Genomic DNA, 10,447 nt, shown 5'->3' on the forward strand with positions numbered 1-10,447 from the left:
ATGGCTGCCTTTAAATTATCCATTTAAATTGTCCTGTTAAGAATCAACTATTCAATTTGAAATGTTATGGCTTCAGGAAAATTTTCAATTCTTAGGTTGCTCAGAATGATGGCATCACAGACACACGGGCTTACCCATGATTTTGGTTTTGGTGAATGTTTAAAAACAAAGAAAATCATTTACATATGCATTTTATGTACACACACACACACAAAAACAAATTTAAAAAACCCAGAGTGGTCCTCAGGCATGACTTAAACACAAGTTCTGATTGAATAATGGCTATGGAAATTTCCCCTAGCATTTAGAAAAGCTGTTTTCTAGTACAGAAGAAATAATATACCACGACATTAAATGTTCTTTTCTGATAAAGGAAGCAACTACAGAAAGCTTTTATTTATTTGTTTAAAGTAACCAATGTTATTGATGCAACCCCCTCCCAACAACTCTTTTTCAAATACTGCTTTCAAAATGAACATATCAAACTTGATTTATTAGAATGTCGCTATTTCTTCACACTAGTAAATCAAAAACCAAGACCCAGATTATTTATATATATATTTATATATATAAATATATATAAAAGCAATACAAAGAATTATTGAGCTTCATCTTCTGGACAAGAATGCCAAGTTAGTCTCTCTTCATAAAAAGCGATTACAATTTAAGGACATTTCATTTTTGCCTCTTTTGCCAGCACCAAATCTGCTTCATCTGAATCTTTCCATTTCATGAGAAACATTAACTCTCCACTGCTGTCTCTGGCACAAATTATTCTTTCAGGATCAAGACCTCCGGCAAAGCCTCTTGGTTTGTCAGCAGCGTCTCTTTTCTTCTTTAATTTGTTATCATTAGATTCACGGTCAGATAAAGATTTTCTTTTTGTACCATCTTTTTCTTTACCAGCTTTTTGAGAATTAAGAAATGCTTCAATTATCTCTGGACAATCTAAATTTTCTTCAGGTTCCCAAGTATTTTTGTCAGTATCTGTAAATCCCTTGCACTTCAGGAAATGCTCTGTTTTCCCATTTACTACACGTTGATCCGGTACTTTTTTCACCACAAATTCTTCAGGCTCTACCTCTTCAACCTTTTCACTCTTTCCGTTCTGTTTCTTTGCCATTTTTTGCAATGTAGTTTTATTGGAGGCCATTTTTATTGTAGACTTGAGGAGCTATTATTCACTGCCTCCGAGCTGCTCCGGGTCTATGGCATCTCTCTTTAACGCCTTTTAAATTTTTCCATCTTATGAAGTTAGTACTTTTAATTGTTCATTTTACATATGAGGAACCTGAGGCACGTGGAAACTAAGGAATTTGCCCGAACTAATACAGCTACTAACTAATATAGCTGAGATTAAAGTCCAGGCAATGTTGTTCTAAAGCCCATGCTCTTGGTCACCATACTGTGCTAAGACTTTGCTAGAGTCACACTCGGTCCTTTCTACACATCCTTATTCATCCTGCCCCTTGCAAGAAGAAATGCATAACTGGTTGGTGAATTTAACAAAAGAAGCTGAGTTTGTATGAGTCACTCTTTTCTCTTCCCTTTGGTTTTCTGTCTACCAGGAGGAAGGATGGAATTTCATTTCCTTTCTGCTGTGAGGGAAGTTTAATAGTAGGTCAGGTGCTTCCATTAAGGGTGTGGTTTGAGATTATTCTGTAATGATGATATAACTAATTCAGAATCAGCAAGCCTGCTGTTGTTGTTGACCTACCTAGTGTCTAGAATCAACATTATCAGGAATAAATATATTTCTCCATCTGCCTGGCTATTGCATCTGTCTCTCAAATGTTTTCCCAATTGAGACAGAGAGGAAAGGAAGAGTGTGTATTTACCTTCTGAAACCCCAACAGCTGACAAGTGAGGAAGGGCATTCCAGGCTGAAGTGTGAAGTGGTTTGGCTTATTTGGGTGTCTTGTCAGGTTGATATGTCCATTCTTTTGTAGCTCAATACCAGTTGAAGATCAGACTGAGATGAAATTTATGTTTTTAATCTCACTCTTTGTAGCATGTTTTATAAACTTAACCTGTAGGGAGTCACTGGTAGGAGCCACTTTTAGGAAAGGGTAAGATTAGGGAAGGAATTTAAGAAAAATAGGATGGCAATAGGGACAAATGCACCAGAAGGATTGAATGAGAAGGGGGCTGTTCACTGGTATTGGCAATAGGCAGATCTTTGGGGATATTCTTGAGAAAAGTTTCAAGGATGGGAGCCTAATTATAATTATACAATTGTAATAGTTTGAAAAATATATTATAATAATATAATAATAATAGTTTGAGAGGTGAGAAAGAGAGCAGACGGAGGGTAGATTTTTCAGGAAGGTTAGATGTGAAGGAGAGGAGAGAACAACTTAAGTAGCTACAAGGGGACACAAATAACTAGGAATTTGTTTATTTGTTTTGCCTTTTTTGAAAGGATCAAAGAGATTCAAAAATAGTTGTAAACCATAGAGAAAACCAGCAGCAACGTTGAAAAGATTAGGAGAGGAAAAGGAAGAACTTGAGGTGGACGTGGGAGCATACGTGTCAGACTCTTCTCCAGTGCTGCTCACAGGCCAAAAGCATTATACACTTTTAAATGTTGAGATGGAATTCGAATCTTTACTCAAAAATTATGTACTAAGTATTCTTCTTCACAATTTAAATCCATATCGTAAATCTCCACTTGCTTTCTGTCCAGGCTTAAAAAAAAATTAGCTCTGTGTTTTCTGGATGCTTTCTTTCTCTCTGAATATGGTGGCTTTGCACAGTAGCTCTCAAAGTGAGCCCAGGGAGGAAGGCCAGCAGGGGGAGAGGTCTCCCCAGCATATGTCCTTTGGAACACTTCCCAATGGCTTCCACCGTGGAGAACTAATGACTTAAAACCTTCCAGAATGAGGAATATCCTTTCTTCTCCAGGTTAGGCCTAATTTTGATCTAGTCCCAATCCAAGACAATGCTGAGCACCATTTAGATGCTATCCATGCTACTTCCAACTCTCTGCCGAGGAGGAGTTTTTTGGAAGGCAGTTGCATGGTTCATTTGGTTTTACGGCCAGAGAGAGGGGCTGCCCACAACATGCTGCCAAGTTTTGAGGAAACTATTTTCCCGGATGGTATGTTAGCACCACTTTTTTGGAACTTCTGAAATAATTGGTGGGACTATGGTGACATCGTGACAGTCATTGAATCTGGCTTCATGTGACATGACATCACTATTTTCTTACCTCAGTTGGAGCCCAGGTGACTGGTATATTTTTATCATCTCAGAGAAACATGGAAAGTGAGTTGTTAGAATCTCTTAAAAATCTCCTGATCAAGGGATTCTTTAGGGCCTCCTTTTTTTTTTTTTTTTTTACCTCAGTACAGTTTATCTCTAGGAAAAGTTAAATTTTTCCAGGTTTTGTTTAGATTTCAGCTGTCAGTCACTGACATACTCTCCAGAGAATAAATGTTTTTTTGCCCACAACCTGCAGATGTTTTTCTCTCTTATGTAAGCCTCATAATGAAAGCTTCAGGTGGTACTATTAAGAGCATTCTTAGTGTTTTAAAAAATCAGTGCTATACAGATTCAAGATACAGTTGACACCTTGGCTCCATCAGAGAATCAACAGCACTAACACACCAGTTTTGCTTGTTCAATCAGAGACATAGCAAAATGAACAGTCAACTTTACAGCTCCACTGTGAATCTGTGAATATGAAATGGCCAGCAGAGGAGGGAAGCTGCTCGTCTTCATTTAACAAACCGATGTCTCGGGATTATATAAATTTGTTTTTCTGCTTGAAATAAATTTTCAAAGAATCTCTGTAGAGGGAAATCAGTTACAGAAATTCTGCTTTATTATTCATTCTCTTTAGTTAGAAGAAACACTTAATGACCTCTAATGGCTGCATAGCAAGAGCCAATAAATAATGTGACTATAATTCACATTTTCTTTACTTAACATTTATTTTATCTCAGTAGTATCCTACTTAACCTTTAAAACTGTACTTCTACCCTTTCTTTTGCTAAGTATACAGATTTTATTTTTGTTCATTCTGATAGTAGACCACTCTTTACTGAACATTTCTAAATCTGAGTGGTAGGTCATGAAATTCTTGAAAGGATTCTTGAAAAGATTTGAAGGGCTAAGAAATCTACAAAAGTCCTTCGCGTTCCGTAATGTCTGAATCTTTGAATGCTCCATTGGAAGATTCTTAAAATGGGAAGCACTTACCATTCCCTCACTTGCTATCAAAATAATTAACGTGCATAGCTTAAACACTGTATATGACCCTTATTTATTGCAGGGAATAAAAATGTCTTCTCCTAATGATGAAACACATTTCATTGTTATTCCATTAACATTTCAATGATTATTTTAGTTTTAGTTGCTTGTAAATGTTACCTCCTTTTTTTTTTTGTAGCAGAAAAATGTAAATCCTATACTTTCTAGAAGACTTGTTGCTTTAAGAATAGTTTTACAGTTCACCATCAAGGTGGTTTTGGCAATTACATGCTCTAAATATCCAGAGATAATAATATTTGGACAGAGTGTACTATGCTGTTTGAAAAGTTTGTGCTTATGTAAATATTTAGACTGTGCCTTTAAAAATATAGTAAAATTGAAGTGACAATACTGATACAAAGTTGAGTTACTTGGGGGATATTTTTGGCTTATTTTATGTTGATTTTCTTGCATTTTTAGCTGTAAAGTACAATAGCATATGCAACAGAGGACACAGTCCTGAGCACTGCTGTTTAGATTTAATATACAGCGCCTCCTCCAGCATTGTCATTTTTCTTTATTTTTAATAAATAGTCCCCCAGTTGATGATTTCCTAGCATGAGGCAATGCCAAAAGACAAATCCCTGTAACTAACATTAACTTTACAAATTGGTAAAGCATCAGTAAAAGTAATATTCCATTTCTATTATCTCCTGGCTAAATATGTATACATACCCCATAAGAACAGTTATATGAATGTAGAAAATAAATGGTGTTGGGATAAGTCAGTGTCCATCTGGAAAAAATTTAATTCCTTATTTCACAACAGAATAAGTTATAAATGGACCAAATATTTACATTAAAATATGATCCCATAAAAATTCAAGAAATCATGGAGTGAGTTTTCCCAGGTATAGTAAAGGCTTCTCTAACAATATAAAACTCAGAAGACAAAAAGTGAAATATTGATAAATTCTAAAATATATATGTAAAAAAATTCGTATAGCAAAACTGACATAAGCAAATTCAAAATACAAATAATAATAATAAATTATTTGTAAGTTATACTATGAGAAAAAGGCTTAATTTCATTAATATCAACATCCCGAGAGAAAAATAGCTAAGAAAAGACCAACCACTCAGCAGAAAAATGTACAAAGGGTATGCATTGATAGTTCATAGAAAAAATGCAAATGTTTCTTAAAAATATGAAAAACAAATCAGCCTCATTCCTAATAAGAAAAAGGCAATCTGGTAAGACTAATATAATATCTTTATACTTGTAAGATAGGCAAAGTCACAAAAGTTTGGTAACATACTATGTTGTCAAGGGCATGTGAGGAAACAAGCATTATCACCCCTTGTTGTGTTAATACAAGATTGTGCACCTCCCATGGGCGGCAGTTTGGCACATGTATCAAAGTGCCTAGTACATATACCCTTTAACTTAATTATTTAACTTCTGAAAATTTGCTTTACAGATGTTCTCATATATATATGAGATGATGTATAGAATAAGTTTATTCATTGTTATAATGAAAGATTACATACAACTTAAATGTTAAATGTTCATCAATTGTGGGCTGGTTTAATAAATTATGATATACGCTTATTGTGGAATACTGTGTAGCAGTAAAAAAGGAATAAAGCAGCTTTTTATGTACTATCATGGAAAGACCATCAAGATACAGTACCCACAAATAGCAAAGTGAAAAACAGTGCTATACTATATTACCATTTTAGTAATGAAAGAAAAATATGTGTGAGTGTATATGTGTGTGTGCATGTATGTGTATGTGCATGTATATATAAGATCTCTAAAAGAATATCTCTAGTAAAATCCTAAATATATTGTTGCATGTGAGGATGGGAACTGAGCAGACTGAAGGTCAGAAGAAAGATTCCATTTTATACTTTAAAAATTTTGAATTATAAGATGTTTAAAATATGTGTTTTACTCAAAAATTAAATTGAGCACACACATGCATATGACAGGCACACTCTTAGACATATAAATTTAGTACTTTCAACTTTTAAGACTCTTACCTTTGAATCTAGTTTCATGTTTACAGCAGATGAGTACTGAATTTAAGATGACTATGAAGTTTAGACAATCATGCAAAATAGTTAATCCTTCATCAAAAATAAGCGCAGAAAATATATCTGAACAAATCTTTATACATTCTTAAATATGCTGGAACACTTCTAATAAATACCACTACATTTACTTAACACCACATTTTCAGCTCAACTCACCACATTTTCAGCTCAACTTTCTTCACTGAGAGAAAGGTAAGGAGGATTTAAGAAAGAAGTTGCAATAAGGAGCTGGAGAGTGTGGCCTAAGATAGTATTTGGAGGAGAGTTATATTTTCAGGCATATCCCAGGCCCCAGATGAGTGAAGGAGATTAGGATTCAAAACATAATTCCACTTCTGGCTTTGCCTTTAACTATCTAATCTTGGGTATTTCATTTCACCTCTCTGGACCTCAGTGTGAGGAAAGGAATGTAAGAGATGAGCTTAAAGATCCTCTCAAGAATTTAATGTTCAGTTATTCTGATGTAAATAATTGTTAGTTTTTTCATTTTGTACAATACACATCTTCATATAGTGCATCTTTATATAGTGATAAACTGTACAAGACATAACAGATGCCACAAAAAAACTAAATTTATATCAACCATCTTAATGGAACATATCATTAACCAATGACAGCCTAATAGTGATGTAAGTTTTTTCATATTAAAATAGAAGGCATTTGTTTAACATGCAAATGCTATGTGTGTGGCCTATTGTTTAGCATATATAGTAAATTCTATGGGTTTTAAAGTGACATAAATGCTAATTGCTTCAGTTTTCTGTCTCAAATAGATTTATATCTTATCTTCCAGGGTTTATGAAAGAAGGTATAAGAGAAATGGTGACACATGTATGGGTTTTGAAGCATCCATAGAAGCATCTAAAGGAAGAATTTGGGGAAAGTTTTGGGTAAACATGGATAGCAATGTTAAAGAGGCATGAAAGATCATCAAACATGTGGGTACCTACAGTTAATTTGGAATTTAAGAAATGTTGTGTGACCAAGAAGTTGTAGGAAATGAAGCTGGAGAAGTTAAGTAAGGGCAGATAATAAAGAGCATGATATTGCATTGTAAGGATTTGAATTTAGTGTTACAACAATGAAAAGTCATTGAAGTTTTTAAAGCAGGTGAGTAATATGTATTTTAGAAAGGTCACTGTGAGTATTATTGAGTAAAGACTTACAAAATGGTGGACTGTGGGCAGATGGACTAATTAGGAAATTTGATAATAGTAGGTAGACAAAAGATGATAAATGCTTGAACTAAGACAAATCAGAAACTTGAGGTACATGTGAAGGTGTCTGGCTGTTCACTGATGGTGTGAGCTTATTTCAACTAAATCTTGGAGATTATAGAGAATCCAGTGACATCTCAAAAACAATAGCACTTTATTTCCTTCTTTCTTTCTCCCTTTCTGGCTCTTCCAAAAGTTAAACTGCTTATGTGGGTATTCCTTTCTATTTTTATAATCCCCTTGCAAACTTCTGTTAGTTATGCTTCTCTATACTATTTTTTAAAATTTTATTTTCTGCTAGTTATGTGATAGAAAAATAGACTATTTCATTTCCTGTACCCTTTAACACATTGACTGCCACACTACAAAAAAAAATTTTTCCTTGGGCCACAGTGTTTAATTACAAAAATAGAATAAAAACTTTGAAAACAAAATGATCCTTTCTAATTTAATGAAAAATTTAATGAGAAACAAAATTTATTGACTTCTGTTTGTTTAATCCATGTTTTTAGAATTAATTTGTCAATATTAATTGTAACAATAAGAACATCAACAAGTAAGATTTTCACGAACCAACTGCAAGGTTTTGCCCAGGTTTTTCTTTGCGGGGCCCCAGGCTCAAAACTAGCATTGAGTTAAACATAACTCACATGGCAGTTAGTGTGTTAAAACTAGTTGTAGATTAGTTCTCCTTAACATATGCAGTTGAAAAAAACGAACCATTTGAAGCAGGAACAAGCTGATGCTGTGGACATGGAGGCTTAGGAGGCTTAGGGTTAAATAGAATAGCAAATTCGTTTGGCCTCAAGGAGCCCAATTTTGCAGACCTTGTCACCAGTATTGTTCTCCCAGCTTTCTCTTGTCTACCCTGGATGACACAGGGGTAAAGCTGCTTCCAAAGAAGGGAGAAAGAGTGCTTCTGACCCAAATTAAGAGAAGAAGTTTTAAGCAATATGTTGAATTCCTTTGTTAGAACTCTATTTGGTAGTCTTTCTTTTTTCCATAAAGATCCCATTTTAACAAGAAACAATTAGCCCAGCAACCAGAATATTAAACAAGTTATGCGTCTAGAGCTCTAAGACCTACACAATTGAATTGTGTTGAAATGTTTTCCCAATTAGAAGTTGATACTTTGGCTGGATTTCAGGTGCAAGCAACTTTCCTATAATAAGCGGAATGATGAAAACAGTTTAGCATTTAAAGTTGTTTTCATCAGTTCTAATTTATGGGACATATTCATCACACTATTTCTTTAAGGAAGTTACTGAGTTAGGCTATGCATTTGAACTTTAAGCTTTTTTTTTTTTTGCACTTGGTGCCAGAAAAAGTGTTTCTGAGTCTTCTTTCTTTGTGTTCATTCCAGCTACTTGTAAAGGGTCACTGTGTTTCTGAGTTGGATTTTTCCTTTCCAATGTTGATACTTCTCCTAAGTAAAAGAAAGAACAACAATATTTGAACATCAGAGACAATTTTACTTCCTGTTTCCCACTCTCTCTTCCCATCTGTGTAATGTTGTATTTTTTGCTTGATTGACATTAAAAAAAACACACACACATACATGATTAAAGATCTTTTTCTGTTGCTTATCCTTTGTTATTTTAACTAAGAGCAATTGAGTCAGTAAGCAGGCTGGCCCTGGTGCATGAAGGTAGTTTATTTGCCCACTGGGGTCTCTAATCCACTGGCATCACAAGATCTAAACATTTGCTTTGAATATCAAGCATTATTTTCTCTCAATACCAGCTACACCCTCGTTTAAAAATTAAATTGTTGAAATTATGGGTTAAAAATAGAATATAATAAAATTACATTCTATAAAAAATTAATTTGCCTTGTTTTTTTCAGGATTTGTTCTACTTCAGGGTCACTGTGGGTATCATTGCTTGTGTTGTAGCTAGATGAGTTGGGAGAGATAGTACTGAATCTCTACTTAGCCTATAGGAAAACAATTATTGTTCCTTATATCCTCTGTGGTTGGTATATCATTTATCATATTTGAGGTTGAAAGTAAGCAAAAACTGCAACTTCAAGTGGTTAAAAATAAGGACTTTCTTCCATTTAACTGGAAGTCCATAGTTGGAAAGGCTCCAGACACGGTGTGATTAGTACTTAAATTATGTCATTTAAAGTATCTGGGTTAATCCTCTTCCTCTACTCTATTACCCTCAGGGTCAACTTCTTATTAGGATGGGATCCTCTCTTTAAGGTGGTAAGATGGCTACCCATGGCCACTGAGTCTAGATGTTTCCTTGTTAATGTCCAGCGAGAGAGAGAGAGAGAGAGAGAGAGAGAGAGAGTAGCTTTTCTTTCCCAGAAGAACTGCGAAACCCTCTTCATGTATGCCATTGGCCCATGTTGGTTTAGAACTACTCATCTCTGAGTCAGAAGAATGGATATTGGAGAATCATGAATTATTTACTGCAGTGGGAGAATCTTCATGTAGGAAGGGTAGCTGGAACATTTAAACAGGAGCTCACTAAAAGTCTAGGAATGACAAAGAGAACATATACATACGATTAGGTATTCTGGTTTTATTTACCTTAATTATCTTTAGCTTGAAGTACCCTGGAAGGATTCCTCCCTGAATGGATCACACTTCCGCCATTATGCACTAGGAAATCTGTATATTCTGAATAAAATTAAACCCCTACCCTTTGGGATTGGAATCTTACTTAGCAGACAATAGCTTGACCTACAAGATCTAATCACCTTTATTTATGTGGTATTGGATTTGATTTTTTAAAAAGAAACCAGCAAGGATCCTTCTAAAGTCCTGAAATTTCTGAATACTGGTGTGTCTGTGTGTGTGTGTGTGTGTGTGTGTTTACACGTGTGTATACACACATGTATGCACACAGAAAGAATTGAGGAAGAGAGAGGTGCATCATTTGTTTGCTGTTATTTGTCATTTGTCACATTGACATTAAAATGTGTAT

The 10,447-nt window shown here is 34.7% G+C and overlaps 1 pseudogene; it reads right to left on the reverse strand.

The window, feature by feature from the left end:
* Positions 1–664: 664 nt before the first annotated feature.
* LOC105805864 lies at positions 665–1,153 on the reverse strand (annotated as a pseudogene).
* Between the last annotated feature and the right edge of the window lie 9,294 nt (positions 1,154–10,447).

This window comes from Propithecus coquereli, unplaced genomic scaffold (assembly GCF_000956105.1).
Source record: "Propithecus coquereli isolate 6110/MARCELLA unplaced genomic scaffold, Pcoq_1.0 Scaffold135, whole genome shotgun sequence".
In the NCBI taxonomy this organism is placed as follows: Eukaryota; Metazoa; Chordata; class Mammalia; order Primates; family Indriidae; genus Propithecus; species Propithecus coquereli.